Source organism: Mytilus galloprovincialis, chromosome 4, assembly GCF_965363235.1.
Source record: "Mytilus galloprovincialis chromosome 4, xbMytGall1.hap1.1, whole genome shotgun sequence".
Classification (NCBI taxonomy): Eukaryota; Metazoa; Mollusca; class Bivalvia; order Mytilida; family Mytilidae; genus Mytilus; species Mytilus galloprovincialis.
This window is the reverse complement of record NC_134841.1, coordinates 29,607,600-29,630,905: the sequence shown is the minus strand read 5'-3', so window position 1 is coordinate 29,630,905 and position 23,306 is coordinate 29,607,600. Positions and strand designations below refer to the sequence as shown.

General features: G+C 32.7%; 1 protein-coding gene and 1 long non-coding RNA gene across 4 annotated transcripts in view; one reads left to right on the top strand and one right to left on the bottom strand.

Annotated features, from left to right (window-relative positions):
- Positions 1–10,947: 10,947 nt before the first annotated feature.
- On the bottom strand, positions 10,948–12,801 carry LOC143071828 (uncharacterized). The gene is made up of 3 exons (XR_012976980.1): positions 12,596–12,801; positions 11,832–11,912; positions 10,948–11,247 (listed from the first exon to the last, which is right to left on the bottom strand). It is a non-coding gene; the product is annotated as an uncharacterized LOC143071828 (long non-coding RNA).
- Positions 12,802–15,143: 2,342 nt separating this feature from the next.
- Positions 15,144–23,306, top strand: part of LOC143071806 (C-myc promoter-binding protein-like) — a 68,724-nt gene continuing 60,561 nt past the window's right edge. For all 3 annotated transcript variants that reach the window (XM_076246401.1, XM_076246402.1, XM_076246400.1), the window contains exon 1: positions 15,144–15,194. The gene's annotated coding sequence lies outside the window, so the exon portion shown is untranslated. The remainder of the gene's footprint in view (positions 15,195–23,306) is intronic.

The window sequence follows — 23,306 nt, the reverse complement described above, 5'->3', positions numbered from 1 at the left end:
TGGAATGTTCAAGACGTGTTTATTCTTTATGAATCCCATAAACTTGTGTTACGCCTTTTCTGTTTTTCATAAAATTCTTCATATTTTCTTTATCTTATTGTCCAGTATTATTGAGAAAGTTGAATCACTGTTGATTATGACGGACATATTTTTTTTGGCATTTGTTCCGCGTTTCGAAAATACAGCAGACTTTTCAAAGATTTGAAGTAGAATTATTGCTATCAATTACCTTTCACGATCCGATCGCAATGCTTGACCACTGTTTGGTATTCTTTCAAGATTATTTCTTTCGGTATACCGAATGACAGCCGTGAATATAGTCAAGTTAACATTTCAACACATGATATTAAGTGTTGAGCACTTCAATCCATTTCATATAAAATAATTAATTGCGGTAAATTAAGACGAAAGATACTAAAAAGACATGTGAACTCCTCAGTCAAAAATAAACTGCTTGACAATGCCATGGCTAAAAAAGAAAAAAAAAATAACAGAAAATAACAGTTTGCAAAACACAACATCAAATACTAAATACTGAAAAACATAAATTCTATAAAAACATAGGGGTAATTTCAGGTGGATCGGAAGGGTAGGCGGATCCTGCTCCACATGTGGCACCCCTCGTGTTGTCATTTCAATACAAACACGGTAATATGTCTTAATCGGTAGGTAATTTGCAGGGAAAAGGGAACGGATTTGTAGATACGATAATTGGAAGATATCCGTCGTCATCTGTAAAGCAGATATTCTACAACTGTCAACCAACTCATGATGGCGTCTGTAAAATTTACAAAAGGATGATATTTACTTCACTACTAGGACATCTTGGTTTAATACCCTCTTTCTGAACAGCAACCCTTTATTAAGGAAAATCGTATCAACTGGGAGATATATACCCCGTATGAAGTCGCTACATAGAAATGTAAAGTTCACAATTGAGTAGCTGCAATCATGTGTATGGAGTCGGCATCCTTCAAAAACACATCCTCCAAAATTAAATAAATATGTTGTCAATCAACAGTTTGGAAGAATTTTGTATTTTATTACAAAGTACGATTTGTCCCTCCTTTAGACAGTATATACTTCTATTTACATTGGTCATTCTTTTTTATGAACAAAAACAAAACAGAACCATTAACTCTTTTTATTAGTCTTTTAGATTCTAATTGGGAATACTTGTGAAAAGTGTAGTAAAGTCAATTGTATCTTAGCTGTATTTGGGAAAACTTTTATGATTTTTTTTTATCCTCAATGGTCTTCAACTTAGTACTTTATTTGGCCTTTGGCATTTTGTTTTATTCGAGCGTCACTGCATAATGTGTCGTTTGTAGACGAAATGCGCGTCTGGCGCAAATATGAAATTGCATCCCTGGTATCTATGATGAGTTTATTTACAACCACAGGGTCGATACCACTGCTGGCTCAGTATTTATTCCCCGAGGGTTTCACCAGCCCATTAGTCAGCACTTCTGTGTTGACATGAATTATCATTGATAAAAAGTAAAATCGCAAAAATACTGAACTCCGAGAAAAATTCAAAACGGAAAGTCCATAATCAAATGGCAATATTAAAAGTTCAGACACATCAAACACATGGATAACAACTGTCATATTCCTGACTTCGGTTGGTACATGCATTTTCTCATGTAGAAAATGGTGGATTGATACTGGTTTAAAACCTAGCTAAATCTCTCACTTGTATGACAGTCGCATCAAATTCCATTATATTGACTACGATGCTTGAACAAAACAAACAGACGTAATAGGTAAAAATGTAAAAAAAAAAAAAAACAGCAGTCAAAATTGTGTTATACTTAATCACTAAAATTAAACAAAAAAAAAAACCAACAAATACGTTACAATGAAGCACAAAATGGCGTATAGACCAAGCATATTAGCAAAAATTAAAGACAAGAATACACAAATTTACCATAGTACAATAATCCAATGAGGGGATGTATAAGTACAGAGCCACGTCATATGTACAACAATGTGACAATAATTATGTTTACAAACTTTGGATTTTTTAAACACGAAAGCTTTTATACCTCAGGAATAGATTACCTTAGCTGTTCAACTTCGTATTTTATTTGGCCATTAATATTAATATTTGTTTATTCGAGCGTCACTGATGAGTCTGTTGTAGACGAAACGCGCGTCTGGCGCAAATATATACAATTGCAAAACTAGTATCTATGATGAGTTTATTTTAACAATATTTTATTAGTTAAAAAAACCATATATCTTTCTAGTTCATACCAACCAATCACTGTTTGTTTTGCCTACCCAGATCTTAAAGCTGATGTGTCTTTGTTAATGCTGAATTAGAAACCTGTGAATAAAATGAAATATAGGATACACGTTCATAGTTATCGCACCGCGGGTAAACTATCACGTTGTGATTGGTTTAACGCCGTCACGTAGTGACGCCTATGAATCCGTAGGGGGTACGTCATCTATTAACGTTGTTGTGTTTCATTGTTTACAAAACGCAGCAGAAAAAGTCCAGCGTGCGATAAATTCGTTATACGGTTAACTGTTGACCACCATAGAGAGTGAATAAAATCCATAGGGAATTCGGCCTCCGGCCTCAACCCCTATGGATTTTAGTAACCCTCTATTGATCCGTAGGGATCAGTAGCGAACCATATAAATTATGCTTCCACATGTGGAGCAGGATCTGCTTTCCCTTCCGGAGCACCTGAGATCACCCCTAATTTTTGGTGGGGTTCGTGTTGTTTATTCTTTAGTTTTCTATGTTGTGTCATGTGTGCTGTTGTTTGATTTTTTTTTTTCATTTTTAGCCATGGCGTTGTCAGTTTGTTTTAGATTTATGACTGTCCCTTTGGTGAACATCTTTCGTCCATCTTATATGATGGCGATAGAACGCTGTTGAAAACTGAAAAACGAGGGATGGTTTTGGAGTCTCAGTGTGAAACAGTTGAAATTGTCCTCATAAAAAGAAAGCAAATATTTACCAATGCTAAAAAAATCTTGCGTCCGCTGTACTACACATCCTGACAAAACCTGCACTATCTGCTTTAGTGTTTCGAGTTCAAAGTTAATAAATGTTTTTTCTGACACAAACAAAATCTTTGGATTTGGAGAGTGGGTGTTTGTTGTAAAAAGTAAAGCGGTACAAGTTAGTATCTCATCTTAGGTAAATTACCTACTGCTTACAGAGACTGATTGCACTAAACAAATAGTCAATATCACTAAGAAATTGGTTTGATTCTCGGACCTATAGCAGCTTCTTCAAAATTATTCATAAGGTGTTCCTGTTCCGATAGACAGTAAATAAGTAGATAGGATATAATTGATTCTGAAAGGGAATTGTATCGAGAAGGTATGACCAAAAGTTTGGCTTCGAGGTACACAACTAGGATAGAGTATCATAACATATAAAAAAAGTTCATTTACACCGCATTGGGAACCAGTTCTGTTCTTGTAATATAAAGATATTATACGGAGATGTGGTAGGATTGCCAATGAGACAACTATCCAAAAGAAACCCCATGAAGTGGATTTAATCCAAACATAATTTGTACCACAGGTAATTAAGCGTAGAAAATCTGCAACAGGTACATAACATTCCCTTTTGTTTATTTAATTGGTTATCAAATTCAGTTTATGGAAAGTCTGATTTGAGAAACTCATTTCTTATGCAGAGTAGTAATATCTTCTTTTGGTAAACGGACAGAAAGTCACAGGACAAAAAGTCACAGGACATAAAGTCACAAAGATAGGACAAAAAGTCACAAATAATTATGACAATTGTTGAAATATATTTTGATATATTTTCTTTTTATTACATATTTTCATATTTAAGTTATGAAACCTCAAATTAAAAAAAAAATTATGCATATGTTTTTATAACTAAATGGATAGTTTTCATTATACAACTTATTTACATATACTTTTTTCTGGGGAAAATTCTTTAAGTTGTCCTCATTTAGAAAAAGTGAACTTATTTTAATTGCTTGCTTGCAGGAAGCAATTCGCCGACATACTTTCCGTATGCATAGTGTCCTAAGCGTGACCCTCCTCGTAAAAATCCGGTGATCGCAATACGCATGGATCTGTCAATCATTAAAATAAACAATTATCTGATTGTACATGTTAAACACGTTCTCAATACCCATACTTTTTGTTGATTGTTTACTATAAGGTGACAACCAGTCACTCGTTTCATACGACTTTAAGGAAATTGCTCATAAACCTTGATATAGTAGTACAATATCGGTCTAATTATTTGCCCAAATCTGCATATTTGGAGACATATTTGCAATTAAGACTATATTTAAATAAAGAAAACTTGGTGATTTATTGTATTATTCAAAATATTTTTAAAAAATGCTAATTTTGTGGTTTATAAATCATGGTTTTTTTTCAAAATAAGGCATTTAAGGGGAGATAACTCTTCTATTAAAAAATTATACTGGACTGATAGAGAAATTTTTAATTTTCACTTGAAGCAAAAAAAATCAAAAAAAAAAAAAAAAAAAAAATCGGTGACACCATTTTTTCTTTTTATTTTCTTAAAACATATTATAAAACTTATCTTCTCAAAATTTATTTTAAAATTCTATCTCATTGATTTTTTTATGCACACAAATGTGTTTTTTCATGAACAATCTAACCAAAGGAGTAGGTTCGGTAAGGGCCGATTTCGGCCTCAATTTTCAAGTTCATCTAACGAAAGATTTGAGACACTTTTTGAACACTTAAGTGTCTATTTCAATTGATTCAATTAGTTTATGTGAAAGATTCTAACCGATTAAGTTATAAAAAACGCTCCGATTCAAGCTTAAATATGAAAAATCTATCAAATATGCCAAAAATCGTAACTTTTCAGATGGTTTTTGTCCAAAATGAAAGTGGCCGCATCCGTGTTCACCCTCAACCTTTATATATGATATGTATTATCATCAAATACAACTTACATTTCAATATTATGAATGAACACGAATGCGGCCACTTTCATTTAAGACGGTAACCGTCTAAAATCTAACTAAAATGCTAAAATTGTGAAGATTTCAGTAATTTAGCATGACTTAATGATGCTAGTACTCGATAAATGTGCATTGAATTGTCAAAAACAATCCATATTTATGTAGCAGAAGCATTCTCCTTTTCAATAAATATCTTAACGATTACATTTTCACAATTTTCTAAAACTGCTATATTTTGGGGCCAAAAAGGGGTCTTACTGAACCTTCACCTTTAGTCAATTTTCAATATTTATACTGTGAACGACAAATTTATTTTATATCTCTACCTGTGTGACGTTTACATTCTGACGTCAAACGCACTATTCTTCTTCAGTCAATGTAGGTCTGACCATTCGGTCCCAGTACTTACAATATTGCAATTCTTTATGTGTGGATTTAACATACTAGCTAATATTAAAATTCAAAAATAAGAAAGCAATGAATAATATGCGTTTGTTTTTATTGTGATTAAGGTACTTGCGTGTACATCCTGTCATTTTGTTATTCTTTATGATATTCTCGTATTATTTTCTTTCATTTTTGCTAATGTGCTTTGTCTATTTGCTTTTTTGTGTTTCTTCGATACATAAAGTGTGGCTCTGTGCTATTGTAAAACATGTTTGTATGCGTGTCTTACATTTATGCTATGTGCTTTGTGTATATGACTTTTCATGTTTCTTTGATTCATATATGACGTGGCTCTGTACTTACACATCCCGTCATCTTGTTATTGTACTGTGGTAAATTTGTGTATTCTTGTCTTTATATTTTGTTAATATGCTTGTTCTATATGCCATTTTGTGCATCTGTAATACATATTTGATTGTTTATTTGTGATTAAGATTATAACACAATGTTGACTGCTGTACCCCTATTTTTGATATAAGTTTTTTTTGGGGAAAATGGTCCATTTGTTGTAAGATCCTTAAATTATGGTTTTGCAAAAGGTCACCTCTCTATTACACAGAGACAAGGTATAGTTACATGTCTACCCAAAGGAGACAATCCACGACAGTTTCTTAAAAACTGGAGGCCAATTACTCTCCTAAATACTTCTTACAGAATTGCATCAGGAGTTATTGCTAATCGATTTAAACAAGTATTGGGAAATTTGATTGATCCTGATCAAACTGGCTTTATTCTAGGTCGATTTATAGGAGAAAACACAAGATTCTTATATGACTTGATGCAAATTGCAGAAGAAAAAAAGCCTACCAGGACTTCTAGTCCAGTCATTCTAGCTCAAAATTTACCCGACCTCAAAGTAATTGCAACAGAAACTATTTTATGCTTACAAGGCAGTATCACCCCATATCTTTGACATAGAAAAAATCGGCAAGTGTCAGACCATGGGAAAACTGTAATTTTAGGGTAAATATTGGCTTTTTGATGAAAAATCGCTGAAAACCGGAAAATATTATTTTTTTTCTTATCTGACATAATTTTTGAACACAAGTCTCGTAAAATTTGCAGAATAGAGTTTTCTATGATATAAAGAACGATAAACATCAATTTCGTTAAGAAAATTGTAATTTTGGGGTAAATTGAGACTTTTTTGGTGAAAAATCGCTGAAAACTGGATTCTTTAAAAATTCTCTTTTAATCTGACATAATTTTTTACATGTGTCTCGTACAATTTGTAGAATAGAGTCTTCTACGTTTAAAAAAAATGATAACATCAAATTCGTTCAGAAATTGTAATTGTTGGGGTTTAAAAATGAACACTTTTAGTTAAAAAATACCAAGTATAACAGATGTTGAACAATCTTGTCTTTTGAGCAATATAATAATGTAATAAAAACGAACTTTGATATCAATTATAGTTTTATTCGTTTTGGTCTTCTTCAAATACTATCTTTTCTGCGTTAGTACATAAATGTCCTTTGCACTCAGAACAGGCGATTGTGCACTCTAGACCGTGCTTTCGACATGTACACCTACGTGTGTCACAATTTGTTTTACACTTGCATCTTATTATGTTTAACAGTTTATCCGGAGCTGCTGGAAGGGTAGTTTTTATAGGTGTCAATCTGTCATTTGTGATTGACCAACCCCAGTCCAAAGGATTAAGATTTGTTTCTTCTGTCCACTCTATTATTTGGTAGAACACTCTCTTACAGTGTTGTTCTGCTGCAGCTGATGTTGGTGGTAGCGTTTGAACTTGTAGAAATGTAACTGAGTTCGACAGTACTTTGTTTGCAAATTTTCTGTAGCGAATGATGTCTAGACTTTCGTGCGGAACGCCACCATACAAATAAGCAATTATCTGCACACCACAATTTACAATGTCTTTTACAGATGAACACCTGCTAAGAAATGGTAATGCTAATTGACGAAGTTCTTCATTTTCGGACATCTTTTTGAGTACGGGACCTTTTCCAATACCATACAGTCTTGAGGTCGTGTCACATCCTGTAACTGAGTGTATGAACGGAAGTAATTTGCTAACTTCTGGTCCCAACAACAGCTTAGTTTTTTGAATATCCCAAACTTTGTTCGAACTGAGTTTTCGATTGCTCTGATCAGATCTGTAAAAAAGTCCATGTGAACTAAGTGTACAGTGAAATATAAGAAGAACTAGAACATCTGTGTCTTCCCCGATGACCACAGTAGGGTGTGATATTGATTGATTGACACCTGTCTTTGCTATAAGAACATCAGCATCAGCATCTGCATGTTCTGTCTGAAAGTCGTTTTTTACTAAGGCATCACTTAGCATATTTATGAAATTTTGTTTATTTTCATTGTTAGTTAGAAAATTTTCTTTTTTACTTCTGAAAGGGGTCGTTGTTTTAAAAATGATTTTAGCTCCTTCCACTCCTTTTGTCCGGCGCATATGTACATGATCTTTTGTGCTAGGCCCTGATGTGTAGCCGTCAAATACGATAACTGCATGGTCATATCGTCGTTTTATGTAATCCACATATTGTTGACAGATCTCTCCGAAAGTTGACCCTTTATTCCATGGTAGGCGTTGAATTAAAGAACCTCCGTCAATGACATAATGTAGCTCAGAGTCAAGTTTTCTGTTTACAGCACAGTCTCCAATGTTCCATAAGGCATCACCTAATGTTGCCTTTTGAGCTTGTCGCATTAGTCCTGACGGTTCGAATAATGCCGCTGGAGTACTTGACAGTTCAAACTTGAAAACTTCAGAAATATCTGGAAAAATGTTGTTTGCCGCTGCAACAAGTCGTTGAAATAGCAACTGGGGGTCAACAACCACTTCTTCGCCATCAATCTTTATATTGGTTTTACTTGCTAAAGTTACCACCTGTTTGTTCTTTTTGAAAACAAAATCGTCTGCATACTGATCTTCCATAGACTTTAATATTTCTTTTCCTATATCCACTGATCTTTCTACGTTAACTTTCTCATCAGCTAGTGTACCAGTTTCAATATTCCGTAAATTAATATCAGAACTGAAGGGATTTCTTTCCCCTAAAAATGACTTGAATATTTGAACGTCTTTTTTGTCTTGATCTATCCTACTTTTCCCAAGTTCTTTGTGCTGCTCACTTGTATTATAGTTCACATCAGTAAGTTTCTGCATTGCTTCATTCATTTGTGAACATTGTGGCATTGATAACAGCCATAGAAGTCTTTGCGATTCGCTCAAACCACGGCCTCTGGTCAGACCACATGTTGTCTTTAAACTTCTCATAAGGGCTTGCTCTATTACCAGATCAGTAGACAAACCGGCCCAAAAACGATCCGTTCGTCTGATAACATGGTGTCCTGTTTTGAATAAATTGTCTAAGGCAGGATGCGTTACAGGCAGATTTTGCATTTGTTGTAAATAAATGTGAACTGATTTTGCATATAGGTTGTGTCCTGAAGCAGCTAAATAAGGGAGCATCTGCTGGAGACTTTTCAAGTGTAAGTTCCAGTTTCCTGTCCTTTCAGCAGTGATAAATTGACGGAGAAGTTCAACCATATCCATATACTGGAACCAAAGGGAAGCAGTGCGGCAATTTTTCAAAGATTTTCTAAATAATCTGATGCGTTCAGATATAATATTTAAAGTTTGGTTGTCATTCAATGATTCGATCGAGATATTACTTTGTATGATACCTTCAAAAACTGTTATCAATTGCTCGATTTCAGATGGTAGAATTTGGTTCGATTCTGACGGCTTTTCATTATCAACACAAGTTGTATCCGCTTTTGGAAAGTTTTCTTTGTCATCTAAATATGATTGAGAAGGATCGTCAGTATCAGTTCCAGGTGTATATTGTGGAAAATCATATATTTCTGATGTAATGAGCAGAGTCAAAGCTGTTTGAGTAAGAAAATGACCACGAACAGCACGGGAAATGGCTTTACCACTAAGCATATGACCAACAGCAGTAGAAGCATAAACAGTTTCTAATAGTTCTGAAAGACCGGAGCTATTCATAATGTGTCCAATAGATCCTAGAAAACTCATCTCAGTGTGAAATTCACCAAGTCGGACAACCATAGATTTCAAGGTACTACTTTCTGCTTCATTCAGGATAATATTTACTGCTTTCCAGTATAAGGGCTGATCGAATGTAACAACAGGATCTGCATTGTGTCGTCTTGCTTCTTTAGAGATGAAATGCAGCGTTGAGTTTATGCATGTAAGGTCACTCGGGTTCATGTCAATCATTGGCAAATAAACTATGCTTGATTTTCCCGGAAATACTCCATCATATACCATTTGACACAATGCTGACCATCCAGTACTTTTTATTGGCCAAACAGTCCTGGAGAGTAGACTTAATGATTCCGAATAACTGGTTGCGTTTACTTGGTTTAATTTCATGAATTTCAATGATGTGTGAGTTTCTTTATCCAGTTTATATGGTCTAATATCAATTTTTCCAATTTCTTTGAGTTCTTCTATGTTAACATCTGTTCTTGGTATACAATTTGTCCTCATAAATCCTGGTGTGACGCTGGCTATAATTCCCATGCCGTGAAAAGTACCATGACCATCGATAGTTCTTAAATTATGATCAACATTGTCTGCTATGTACTGAAGATTTCCTTCTTCTGTTACTTCCGGTATATCAGTTCCTTGGGACATTGCAGCATTCATTTCATACCTTTGTACTTCTGAATACGATGATGAGAATCCCATATTGTACAGAGAGTCTATCAAAAATCTGGAACCGAAATGGTGATGCATTTGTACAGCAAGGCCTATTTGTAAAGGTGCTATTAATGATCTTGGTCTTGTAGCTTGAATTATTGTTTGGCCAATAGCAGAAAGTTTCAGACTGTGATTACAGGTACTTATTAAACTATTCAGAAATAACCGTAAACTGTCAGGTAGGTAGTGTTCATTGCATTCCAAAGATTCAACATCAGAAACTGATGGATACTCAGTTTTCGTGCCAATTTTTGATTTGATGTCAGATTTTATTAGACTTGCTGCTGCTTTTATAATGTTCATTTTCTCTGATTCAGGGTCACTTGCATTTTGCTTCTGATGAAAATCATGAAGTATTGATGTTGCAGTTTTGCGGAGTGTAATAACATTTGGTTTCCCATTTATTTCTGTTATAATCACATCATCTCCAAAGTACTTCTGGATTTTTGATTTCATATGAACAGTCGAATAAGCTGCATCTCCGCAGTAATCTTTCATTTTTTCTACTAACTCAATAACCGTAAGTTGTTCATCCTCGTTTTGTAGGAGATATTCAACAGTTTTCTGGAATGCAGCTTGTGCCTGTTGATGCTGGGGTCTGCCGGTTTTATTTTTGCTCTGCTTAGGTGTTCCAGATGGAATGCTTTTTCCTGTTCGAAAATTTACACTGCATCGCTGATGGTAAACTGCGTCTGCAGCATGCAAATCATGTACAAATACAATTCTGGTTAATACATGTGTAGCCCATTCATCGTTTCGCTCACGGCAGATTTTTTCTATATTGCTCTGGAAATCCTTTGTTCGGACTGGAAAAACATCAGTACCTTTTCTCTTATCCTTAACATCTGCAAACTGTCCACAGAAAAGACAGTTATCTCGATAGTTGAACTGTTCTTGTGATCTTAAAACCCGATTTTCAGTAGTCTTGTAATCTAGTTCTTTTTGTTTGACAGACTTAGCATTGGTGTAGTCCCTGCGACAATCCTGGTGTACTACGTCCCCAGATTTAGCAACTTTGGTATCATTTCGTAGCTTGCTGAACTCGTTAATATTTCGGGCTCCCTTTTCTCTTAATGTTACAGTTGCTCTTCCGTCATTTATGGATAATTTGCAAATAAAGCACCCTTCCATTGGTACCTGCAAAAAAGAAAACTACTTAAAAAATAAGCTACAACAAAAGCTATCACACTCATGACATAGTCATGAATACATATTCAAAGCGATATAGATAATTTGTGTGTTGGTGTGTCATATGTTATACTACATTGTGTCGAATGCAACACTTCATAATTTTTAAGCCCAACGCGTATATTTTGATTTACCTCATTATGACTACTTTATCACAAATATCTAAAGCCAACGTATATATAAATACCCCAAAACGTGAGAAGTTATATAACCAAAAAGTACCTGAAATTTTTTAATGTATCAGCAGTTTATTCAATAAAAAAGCATACAGTTGGGATGGATAACCCCTCAGTAAAGGTCTATACTTATATTTTTGCAACAATTATTATACTGTTTTAGAAATTTAAAAAGAAATATGCATTATGGATCGGACATGTGCTATTACGTTTACGATTTATTTTCTGTCGGTTATTGGTTTTTTTTGTCATTCATTTTCTAACAATTGTTCAACAGTTCCCGTATCGTAAGTTCTTCACTTTAAAGGAATTTTAAGTTTCTTCCAAATCCAATAAGATTTTATTTTTATTTCTTACCTTTACTTAGTTTAAACTAGTTGGGATCATTTGTTTGATACACACACTGGTTTGCTTTCTACTGAAATCTGTGGACATACTCTGCAAAGAATGAAACTAGTTAATTTACCTTATAAAGCGTAATAATGAAAGTAATTATTCAGGATGAGAGGGTCTTTTCAAGTGTTGAAAAGACAAAAATGGAACAAAATGGTAAAAGACCATGGAAAACAATAAACGTTTATATTAAACAATGTGTACACATTTTCTGACAATATTTTATGCCATTTCGTTTGTTGATTACACATTCAATGATAAATATAATTGTATGCAATAAATATAAATAAAAGGAGATTTGGATAAATTTCACACTTAACGCAGTCTTTTAACACCAGCCAGCTTAAATTTCAAAGTAGAACTTTGTAAAGTTATTGTAAGAACAAAACATCGTAATTGTGCGTATATGAATTAATTTACGTTTATTGCACTAACGGCGTTCCATAGATTTTTTTCTGCGACAAAGTAACGTTGTATAAAATCATTAAAAGATATTTTTTTCTTTCTCAAAATTTTGTATATGTTAAAATATAAGTGAAAATCAATATATAATTTGTCTTTCCTTCGGTTTTTTGTTGAAAAGAGTGAACGGTCAATGTTTTAAAGGAAATATTTGAGTCTGAGCGCTGACATACGAAAAATGTGTTAAATGACATCTTTTAAAACTTTTTTTTATGTCATTTTATAATGTTTCCACCTTAAAAATTATAATCTACATTATTTCTTACCGTGAATTAAGATATGTCCATATTATTAGTTGATATTCACATAAATTAGAATTTGTTTGACAAGTTTGTTTGACCCTGAGTGACGAGTTATCTCCCATAACACGTATGGCGCGCTGAAGCTGTGACGATTTTACGAGGTATCATGTAAAAAACAAAAAGTGAAATTATAACACTTTCCCCTTTTCCGATTTTGTCCGATTTTTTCATGGTTCTTCTTTAGTAATGTGCAAATAAAAAAATACAAGATTAATTTCTGTTGCAATTACTTTGAGGTTATTCGCTATATTGACTGGACTATTCTCCTATTTGTCGACTTCGAAAAAGCTTTCGATTCATTATCATGGGATTTTCTACAAGAAGCATTATTTTTTTTTCAATTTTGGACAATCTATTCGTATTTGGGTGAGAATTTTCTACTCTAATATTAATTCAGCTGTAAACCAAGGGGGTAATTTATCAGATTTTTTTAACATTGAACGGAGTTGTAGACAAGGCGATACGCTTTCTCTTTATTTGTTTATATTTTGTGCTGAAATACTAGCTATTGAGCTTCGCAACAATAAGAAAATAAAAGCGTTAAAATCTGTTAGTATTGAAAATAAATTGTCTCAATTTGCTGATGATACTGCTATTATTTTAGATGGATCTGAAGAATCTCTAAAGGAAAGCATGAAAGACCTTAATTATTTTTGGGAACTCTCAGGTTTAAAAATTAACTATACAGTAAAACCCAGGTTGTGTGGATTGGCAGTATGAAATACAGTCAGAATGAACTTTGTACTAGCTTAAACTTATCATGGAGTAATCATGGAGTAAACATATTTTTTCGTACCTTGGAATAGACTTTGATGTAGATTTATCAAAGATGATACGATTAAATTATGATAAAAAATATTGGAGATTGAATCTCTTTTAAAGCAATGGAGCAAGAGAAACTTAACTCCTATTGGGCGTATTGCAGTGGTTAAAACATTGGCATTACCAAAGCTTATCCATCTGTTTTCATCATTGCCAAATCCAGACTCCAGATTTATTCAAAAACTTGAAATCTTGTTTTTTAGTTTTGTTTGGCAAAAACCAGTTGGTAAAGTTAAGAGAGAAACATTAGTGAAAGATTATTTTGAAGGGGGTCTAAAAATGATTAGTTTGAAACCTTTAATAAAATCACTGAAATGTACATGGGTCAGAAGGTTGATCAATAATAAAAAATTACAGGAAACTCTTGCTTTCTATGGGATTGATTTTGATTTATTAGAAAATACAGGTGTTAAAAACATAGAAAAAGTATGAATGTATGCACAAATTCATTTTGGAAAGATGTTTTGAGTGCCTTGAAAGAAATTGTTGCATAAATATTGAATATACATTGTAAGACTTTTGTTTTTGTATTTTTTTTTTTATGTTAGAAACTGTATTGTACAAAATAAGATATTGCTCTGTATTAAATATTATGATTTATTCGAGTCGATATTTGAAAAAAGTTCTATCACTTCAGGCACTCAAACACTAGTTACCAAAATGATCTGTACTGTACTGAAAAAACTGCAGCTATTTACAAACAAGACCAAGAACAGTTTGAGAGAGAATGGAATAGCTGGCACTTTCTGTGTTTAATATACTGAGAACAATCACACAAATACATGAGACGTTTGTTTTTTAAATTTGCTAATGAAAACCTATAAACCTGGCTATTTACTTTCCATCTTTCTTGAATTAGATACCATATAATTGCAGTGATATATAGAGCAAACCGCGGTATTTTGCAGCAGAAAACTCAAACTGTTCTTAAGAATTAGTAATTGTAAGAATTGTTAAAACTAACTTAATTATAATTATGTGACATTGTATTATCTGCATTGTTAAGAATAATTTATATACATTTGTATATTATCATGATAATGCATTATGTGTTTTGATAAAATGAAATAAATATAAAAAAAAATGAAGGACTACTGAAAACCTAAAGAAGAAGACTGCCATACAAGTGAAAGGTTTGTCTAGCTATAAAACCAGGAACAATCTACTATTTTCTACATAAGAAAATGTCTGTACCAAGTCAAGATTTGTGAGCTGTTATCCATTCGTTTGATGCGTTTGAGCTTTTGATTTTGCTATTTGATTAGGGACTTTCCGTTTTGAATTTTCCTCGAAGTCAGTATTTTTGTGATTTTATTTTTTTCAAGGTCATACTTTAGTCTAAATTTTCTTTAGTCTCTTAATTCATATCCATTTATTTATTGAATTGAGATCCATTTGTTAACGAGACAATATTTTCCATTTTGAGACTGATATATAAACAAAAATCGCCCACCAGACAACACATGTCTGTGTCCACACTTATCTAAGAAAAAAGGGAGTGAACTCAGAGAGACTTATTATCTACAAAAAAGTAGTTCTAAGCATTATATTTGATGATTCAACATGAGACATATTTTCTAATATATTATCTTTATGATATAAAAGGAAAATTATTTCAATATCTTATCTAAATGTTTTAATTTCTTTTGCAATTCGATTCACTTTACATGATAAATATAATTCTGCGGAAGAATATTATTCAAAATGGTGGCTATGTGTTGATTTGCTAGCAGTAAATACTGTGAGTCAACCTCACCTGCATGCCTGTGTTGTTTTAAGTTAAATATTAGTTTTCACATTGTGTAGCGGTTCTCTTCAGGCCCTGGTCGCGTGTTGTTTGCTTACTAATTTTGCAATCCATTCTCAATGCGCTATCGTCGATCGTTAACTGCAAAAATCTGTTGCCAGAGTTGGGGATGCTGTGAGTTTGGGGGACAACTCGAGACAGAAAAACAATAGATCTCATTAACTTAATCTAGTTACTCTTAATAAATGTGCAAAGCTTTTTTCCCTCTTTTTAAATGAAGTTTTCTTACATCGCAGTTGGTATGGGTGATACATATGTACACATGTATGTTTCCAAAGTGCCTCCCTTTTGTTTTGATTATTTTTGGCAAATTTCCAACCACCAAATCATTTTAAAGTGGGATTTCCCATTTTATTTTTGAAGTATTGAAAATAAGATTTGATTTATATGTCATGTATGTAAATATATTTTAATGACCTGCTGAACATGGTGAAGTGAATGTTCTACAATGTCAATGTACTATAAATTATAATCCGACGACCGGTTGGTCTTTTCACCACCGAACACCACCGCACACCACCGAACACCACCGAACACCCTAAAAAATGCCAACCACTAAGAAAAACAGTGATTTTATACAATAAAATGATATATAAGATCCAATTACACATTATTCCACATAATTTTATCAAATTTAAGATTTTTATGAGCATCATTTTCATGTGAAAATTGATGGTCAATAAAAAGGAAAACGGTTTCCGGATTCATCACGATTATCCGGATATCATTCTGTGTGATTATAATTATATATATACTTGAAGCAAGGATTTGTATAGTTTGCTACTATACAAATCCTTGCTTGTATAGTTATAAATTTGACCTAACTCTAATATATAAAGATATCTAAGATATTAATATCTACACGTTTTCGAAAGTTTTTGAAAATAAATCTATAATTTTTATAACATTTTGGTGTCAAAATATGACATACCATTTGGTCCGAGTACACAGTTATTTCGTAGTGCATTTCTTTTAGACAATAAATGAAAATTAAAAAAATCCCACCTGCGCTTTCTCAATAATATTTTTACAGTGTGTTGTACTACTTTTGGGACAAATTATATCAAAAATATAGAAAACTTCATCAGCTCTAACTCAAAATATGGACAATTTTATGTTAAGGGGGTCTTGAAATCTTTTGACAGCTTCCGAAGTGCTAATTTTTGACCTTTTTCAGCTAGACCTAATCACTACTTTACATTAATATTTATGATCCAATTTTTTTTACAGTGTCATTTCAACCCCCAACTTGCTATATGAGGCATAAAACATGGAGAAATAAATTTGGAAGGGGTATAACAAAAATTGGCAAGTAACACACTGTCCACACTAAGGACTATATTCGTGGACAACGAAAATCAAAGGACGATAACTGTGTACTCGGACCTAATAGGATAGAAAAAGTTGACCAATCTTAATAAAACTTGGTATGACTAAAGCTTAATATATTATAAGACTGCTTACAAAGTTTCATAGCAATAGGATATATATTATAGACAATATGATTAATTCTATATTCAACTTTGCGTGTTAAATTTAGACGTTAAAATTGAGAAATTTCACCTATCAACATTTGGGGCTATTAAAATTTAAATATTGCAAAAAAATACTTTTAAAATGCCTTAATATATAATATATCATGTATTTAAAGCAATAGAGTACTCATTTGATATATCAGACTTAGCATAATTATTCAAAAGTCAAATTTATATGAGCCTGTGCCTAAAAATGGAGGTTTTCCAATGAAGGGGGGCCTTACATAAAGATGTAATATTTTCCAGCAATTTTAAATTTGTGAAGCTTTTTGATTATAAATAATCCTTACATATGTATTTAATGTACTTTAAATGGAAAGAAAACTTACAAATAACATATCATATTAGTTTAAAAGGGTCTTAGGCCAAGTAAGACTAAAAATAATTTAGGGTCAATTTAGGCCGTAGCACATATTTACATTTAAAAATGCATATTGAAGCTATAGGAAATAAAAATTTGTGTCTTTTCTATCATTTCTATACTCAGGTGACATGATACAATAAATCTGAGCACAAAAAGGCTCTTACATTCAACTTTTTTACCAGACAGTATGGTCTGATACAATGATTTTTCACTTTTTAGTGAAAAACTTGCATGCAATTTTAGTCTCAACAGGCTTATATTTGAACCACATGCTATCCTACAGAAGTAAAGAAAGATATTATGTGAAATGAAACAGGTACAAAAGACATTGTTAAGTGCTTTTTATACAAATTTAGTGCGGGCTTTATTATGGACTTCAACTTTTATGTGCCATGCTCCTCACATTTAACTTGATCCAAACAGGGCGTTAGACGAGGGTCATTTATACAACACATTTTGCTCATATTGTCTGAGATAATCTTCTTCTCTGTAGATTCAGAGTTCACAAATGAGTAATAAAACTGGATTAAAGCATAGAAACACAAAAATTGACACATGAAAACATGTCAGATAGAAAGTCAAAATGCCACTTAGGCCACCCTTAAAAAATTGTTTGTTTGGCATTGCCGACCCACACTATCAGCAAGTGGGTAGGTAGGTAGGGATTTTTTTTTTTTTTTTACATTTAAAAGCCTTATACATGTAAATCATGAAGTCTCCAGATCAATGCTGTCTAAAGCATTGCAGCATTGTTGTGTGTACATGCTGGTGGTTTCTTTGAAAGGGGTCAACCATCAATGTCACATTCTACATCATATGGATAATTTCACGTAAGACAGTCAGTTTTATTGGCAAAGTTAACCAAAGTACCCAGAAAAAAACACAGAACTGAGGCAGGAAACTGACAAATTAACCATATAAAATGTATGACGTGAAAATTGAACTTTTTTTTGTGGGACTGCCCATTGAACGTTAACAGAGGCCTGATGTCACATCTTGAAGTTGTGGTCACAGTTTGGTAAAATTACCATAAGTTAAATGGCTCAACCACTACGGCTCCTTGTACAAATGGACAAAGATTTAAAACTTTGCTTTGGTTTTATAAATATCACTTTCTACACCATATGGGTAATTTCATGGCAGTCAGTTTTAGTGCCGTACTAAACCGTAGTACTTGAAGGAAAATGGCAACCTGTGGGAGGAAACTGATTAACCTTATCACATCTGACATGAAAATCAAACCTTAATTTTGCAACTGCCCAACTAGGGCTCAAACCAATACCTGGAGGCTAGTAATCATACATGTAAGGTGTGACGAACTACCATACATGCCTGATAAGTTTTGAGGATAAAGGATCTGTTCCAAATTAGGATAGCAAAATATTAAAAATTTGGAAGGTTGGCACAAATAGACATGGTGTTTATACTAATATTATCCAAGTGCAAGGTTTTTCAGGGATAGGTTTAAAACGTATGATAAATTCAAAATGGAAATATGCAGCATGACAGACAATTTTTGCAGATAAAAAAATTATTGGTTGTAATGCTTGTTTGATTAATAGAAATCTGGACATGCATTACATCAATCTAATTAAAAACCGATCTCTCATCGCTCCTGTTGCTGATATGTCGCGTGGGAGATCTAACGAAACCGGCTTTGAGGTCACATGTGAGTGAACTAAAAGTCATGAATTTATAAAGATATGCAAATGAGTTGACGACCTATTAATAAGCCAATCAAAAAAGTTTATGAATTATTTTGACTGACGATTTCGTCGTAAATAAAATGAGTTACATCCCTTTGCCTTACGTTTAACTTCCAAGATCGTGGAAGACTCAATTTCATTGGTGGAAAAAGACACACCTACGAGGTCACATGCGGGTTTCGTTAGATCTCCCACGCGACATATCAGAAACAGGAGCGATGAGAGATCGGTTTTTAATTAGATTGGCATTACATGAATACAGATAAATTAATGAGCCCTTAGAATTGTGGAAAAGGAGGGGATTTTATTCATCACTAGTACACTGGATTCATTTATAAATATGTTTGTCAGTATCTTTTATGTTTTAAGAATTATCTTATTCATGTTTTAAAAGAAGAAAGGCAAGAAAAGGGGGAAGTACTTCAATTGACACAAGATGCTAGTCTTTAAAATATGTATGTTTTGTTCCAGGCTAGCATTTACTGGTACAAAACTACTATAAACCTGTAAATCATTATGGTCTTTAAGCTTTGGTGCTTACAGCCATAATTATCTTGAATGCATCATTGTGGTTCTGACTATAGTAGATACTTTAAATTTGTTCTCTGGTTCAAGGGAAAATTTGTCAATGATAAATTTCAAATATCTAATAAGTTCATCAAATGTAAGAGCCACGCATATTTGTTCTGTGATGTTCCGGTGAAAAACTTCTATCTCATGAAGCGACAAAGTCAAGCAGAAATCATCTGTTTCTGCTTTACAAAAGATAAAATTGAGTCCTCTACAAGGTCTCTCAGAACGTTTCTTTCAAAGAATAGTTGAAATTTGATTTTTGATAAAATCCATCTCCCTTAACCAATGCATTGCAGCATAGGGAGATGCCTTCCCCTGCCGGCCTCTTTGACATTACTTTTGGCAGACTTTTTCTGTTCCATGTCATTTGAATGTTTGCTCCCAATACTGTGTAAGGCAAGCGCTTTTAAGATCATGATTTGAAATAAGTAAAGCCAGGAACAAACTCGGTGGATACGATCAATTTCCGGCACAATTTCGATATTTTTAAATAAAAAAAAAAAATTCTGAAACGCAAATAAAATTATTTGGGCGGCAAGTTTTTCAGTGGGTCGGGCGGCAATGCCAAACAAATGAAATTTTATTTTAGGCCTTATGCATCAACATTGAAAAAGCTATGAAATGCTTATTTTGACCATATAATGCCAAAATTGGTCATTTTTGCAGAAATTCTATCAAATAAAAGTTTAAATCCTTTAGTTTTATGCTATTTGACAAATTGACACCATCAAATCATTCAGGGAAGTTGCCAAAGTACAGATTCTATATTTCCTGATTTCACCTCTTAGGTCCGAGTACACAGTTATTTCGTAGTGCATTTCTTTTAGACAATAAATGAAAATTAAAAAAATCCCACCTGCGCTTTCTCAATAATATTTTTACAGTGTGTTGTACTACTTTTGGGACAAATTATATCAAAAATATAGAAAACTTCATCAGCTCTAACTCAAAATATGGACAATTTTATGTTAAGGGGGTCTTGAAATCTTTTGACAGCTTCCGAAGTGCTAATTTTTGACCTTTTTCAGCTAGACCTAATCACTACTTTACATTAATATTTATGATCCAATTTTTTTTACAGTGTCATTTCAACCCCCAACTTGCTATATGAGGCATAAAACATGGAGAAATAAATTTGGAAGGGGTATAACAAAAATTGGCAAGTAACACACTGTCCACACTAAGGACTATATTCGTGGACAACGAAAATCAAAGGACGATAACTGTGTACTCGGACCATTTTATATTTCAAATCTGAAATAATTCCTTTGAAAAACAAAAAAGTTATTAGCAATTTGATTTGGTCCTGTCATTCTCGATGTTGGTCCTGTCATTATCAGAGTTGGTCATGTCACGTTTTCTAAAGTTTCTTACAAAACTTTTAATTTTTTTCTTGAATCTATTTATCAAATGATGAAATCTTATTATATTTCAAATTTGAGATCAATCCTTTGCGAAATGAAAAAGTTATTAGCGTTTTTCATTTGGTCCTGTCATTCGGTCCTGTCATTCGGTCCAGTCATTAGTGGGAAGGTCTAAAACGCGGAAATGGAAAACGCGGAAGTGAAAAATAAGTGTATTATAACTAATATCTTTAAAACCGCTAAAGCTAAATTAATAAATAAAACTGATTTTGAAAGCTAATATAATAGTCTATAAGATAAAATTTTAAAAATATATATTTGAATATGTTTTTTTACCGAAAAGTTGACCGGAAGGCTTTCTTAGTGCGACTCTGGCAACACATTTTTGAACATTAAAACTTAAATACACGAAAAAGCATATAACCCGGTCAAAGTCTGTAAATTGACTCTTAAAGACATTTAAATGACAAATAATATGATATAAAGAAAAAAATAAATATATTACTATAAAAGGACAAAAAGTTGACCGGAAGACCCCCTTGTACACAAATATTGAAGTGAAATTTTCAACTTTGAATTAAAATTCACAAAAATATAAAAAGCCCGGTCAAAGTCTGTAAATTGACTCTTAAAGACATTTAAATGACAAATAATATGATATAAAGAAAAAAATAAATGTATTACTATAAAAGGGCAAAAAGTTGACCGGAAGACCCCCTTGTACACAAATATTGAAGTGAAATTTTCAACTTTGAATTAAAATTCACAAAAATAAAAAAAAGCCTGGTCAAAGTCTGTCAATTGACTCTTAAAGACATTTAAATGACAAATAATATGATATAAAGAAAAAAATAAATGTATTACTATAAAAGGGCAAAAATTTGACCGAAAGACCCCCTTGTACACAAATATTGAAGTGAAATTTTAAGCTTTGAATTAAAATTCACAAAAATATAAAAAAAAACCCGGTCAAAGTCTGTCAATTGATTCTTAAAGACAATTAAATGACAAATAATATGATATAAAGAAAAAAATATATATTACTATAAAAGGACAAAAAGTTGACCGGAATCACCCTTGTATACAAATATTGAAGTGAAATTTTCAACTTTGAATTAAAATTCACAAAAATATAAAATACCCGGTCAAAATAGTATTAACATACTCATAATTTTTGATATTTTATGTATTTAGATATTAACAACCCTCCACCTTTTTCACCCGGGCTTGGGACCGGCGTTGGCAGAGTTATTGTTTTTTTTTTGTTTTTTTTTTTTTTTCTCTTATTTTGCTTAAATTTTTTATTGATACACTACACTCACTTGTATTAATTTATCTATTTATTAACTATTTTATGTCGGAAAAATAATGTTCAAATATTTTCAAGACAATGAATTAAATGTTCTCTCATATATTTTTGCTCGTATGAGATATGAGTACCTCCTTTAAACCTGATTTTTTGTCAATTTTTTTCTTGCTATTTTTTGAAAGTGCCCTTAAACTAACGACGTTATCTGTTTTTGTTGGCTCTAACCCTATACTCATTTTTGCAGCCAAAATATGAAAACAAGTAGATGAGGATTCACATTGACATGTTTCTTTTGGAAAAAGAGTTACACAGTATTTCCCTTTCCTGCCATTTACAATAAACGCACCTTGTTGTGGAACCAAAGTAATTAAATTATTGTCAACAATAAACCGTGCCAAACTTTGTTGACTGCTATCAGTACTAATTGTCGGGTACTTTATGACAGGTTGTTGATTAACTATTACCTCATTATTTTCTAATTTGACCTGATTAGTACTAGTGTTCTCATCAGAGTTTGTTTGTTTTATGATTTCCCGTGAATTTAAATTGCCTAAAGGATCAGTGTCAGATTGGAAAGAATTAGACTGAAAAAGTGGCTTGTCGTTTTTTAAATATTCAATTACTTCATCAGGACTTACAATTCTTTTTTGGAAATATAACATCTGATGGTGAAATAAATGCTCTACTAAACTCTTTTTTCAAATGATAATTTCCTAAACCAGAACGTCCACGTAAAATTTCATTATTCTCAAAATTTTATATGGTAATAAAAACCCAAAGCCTGCATATCTACTGGTAGCTCTTACCAATCATTTTCTCTTTTTAAAACGGCATTCATACTTTCGGAAAGATTGTTTGTTATTCCAGAATAAGGATCAAACATGCCGGGATATTTTTCAATTAACCATTTACCAGAGTGATTTTGAATTGCCGGAGATATATGTTTATTGAAATGTTCTAAAACTACGGGAGTCCATTTTGATGTCAATTTCATTTTTGTTTCCAAAAATTCTTCTTCATTATCAGAATGTTACATCTGATTCAAATGATCTATATAAATTTTAATATTATCACTATCCACTTTGCCTTTTAACCAGAATTTAAAATCTTCTTTTATATGATTCCAACAAAACATAATCGGACAATTTGGAAAAGTATCTCGAACACGCCGATATTCAGTAAAGGTGACACGTGC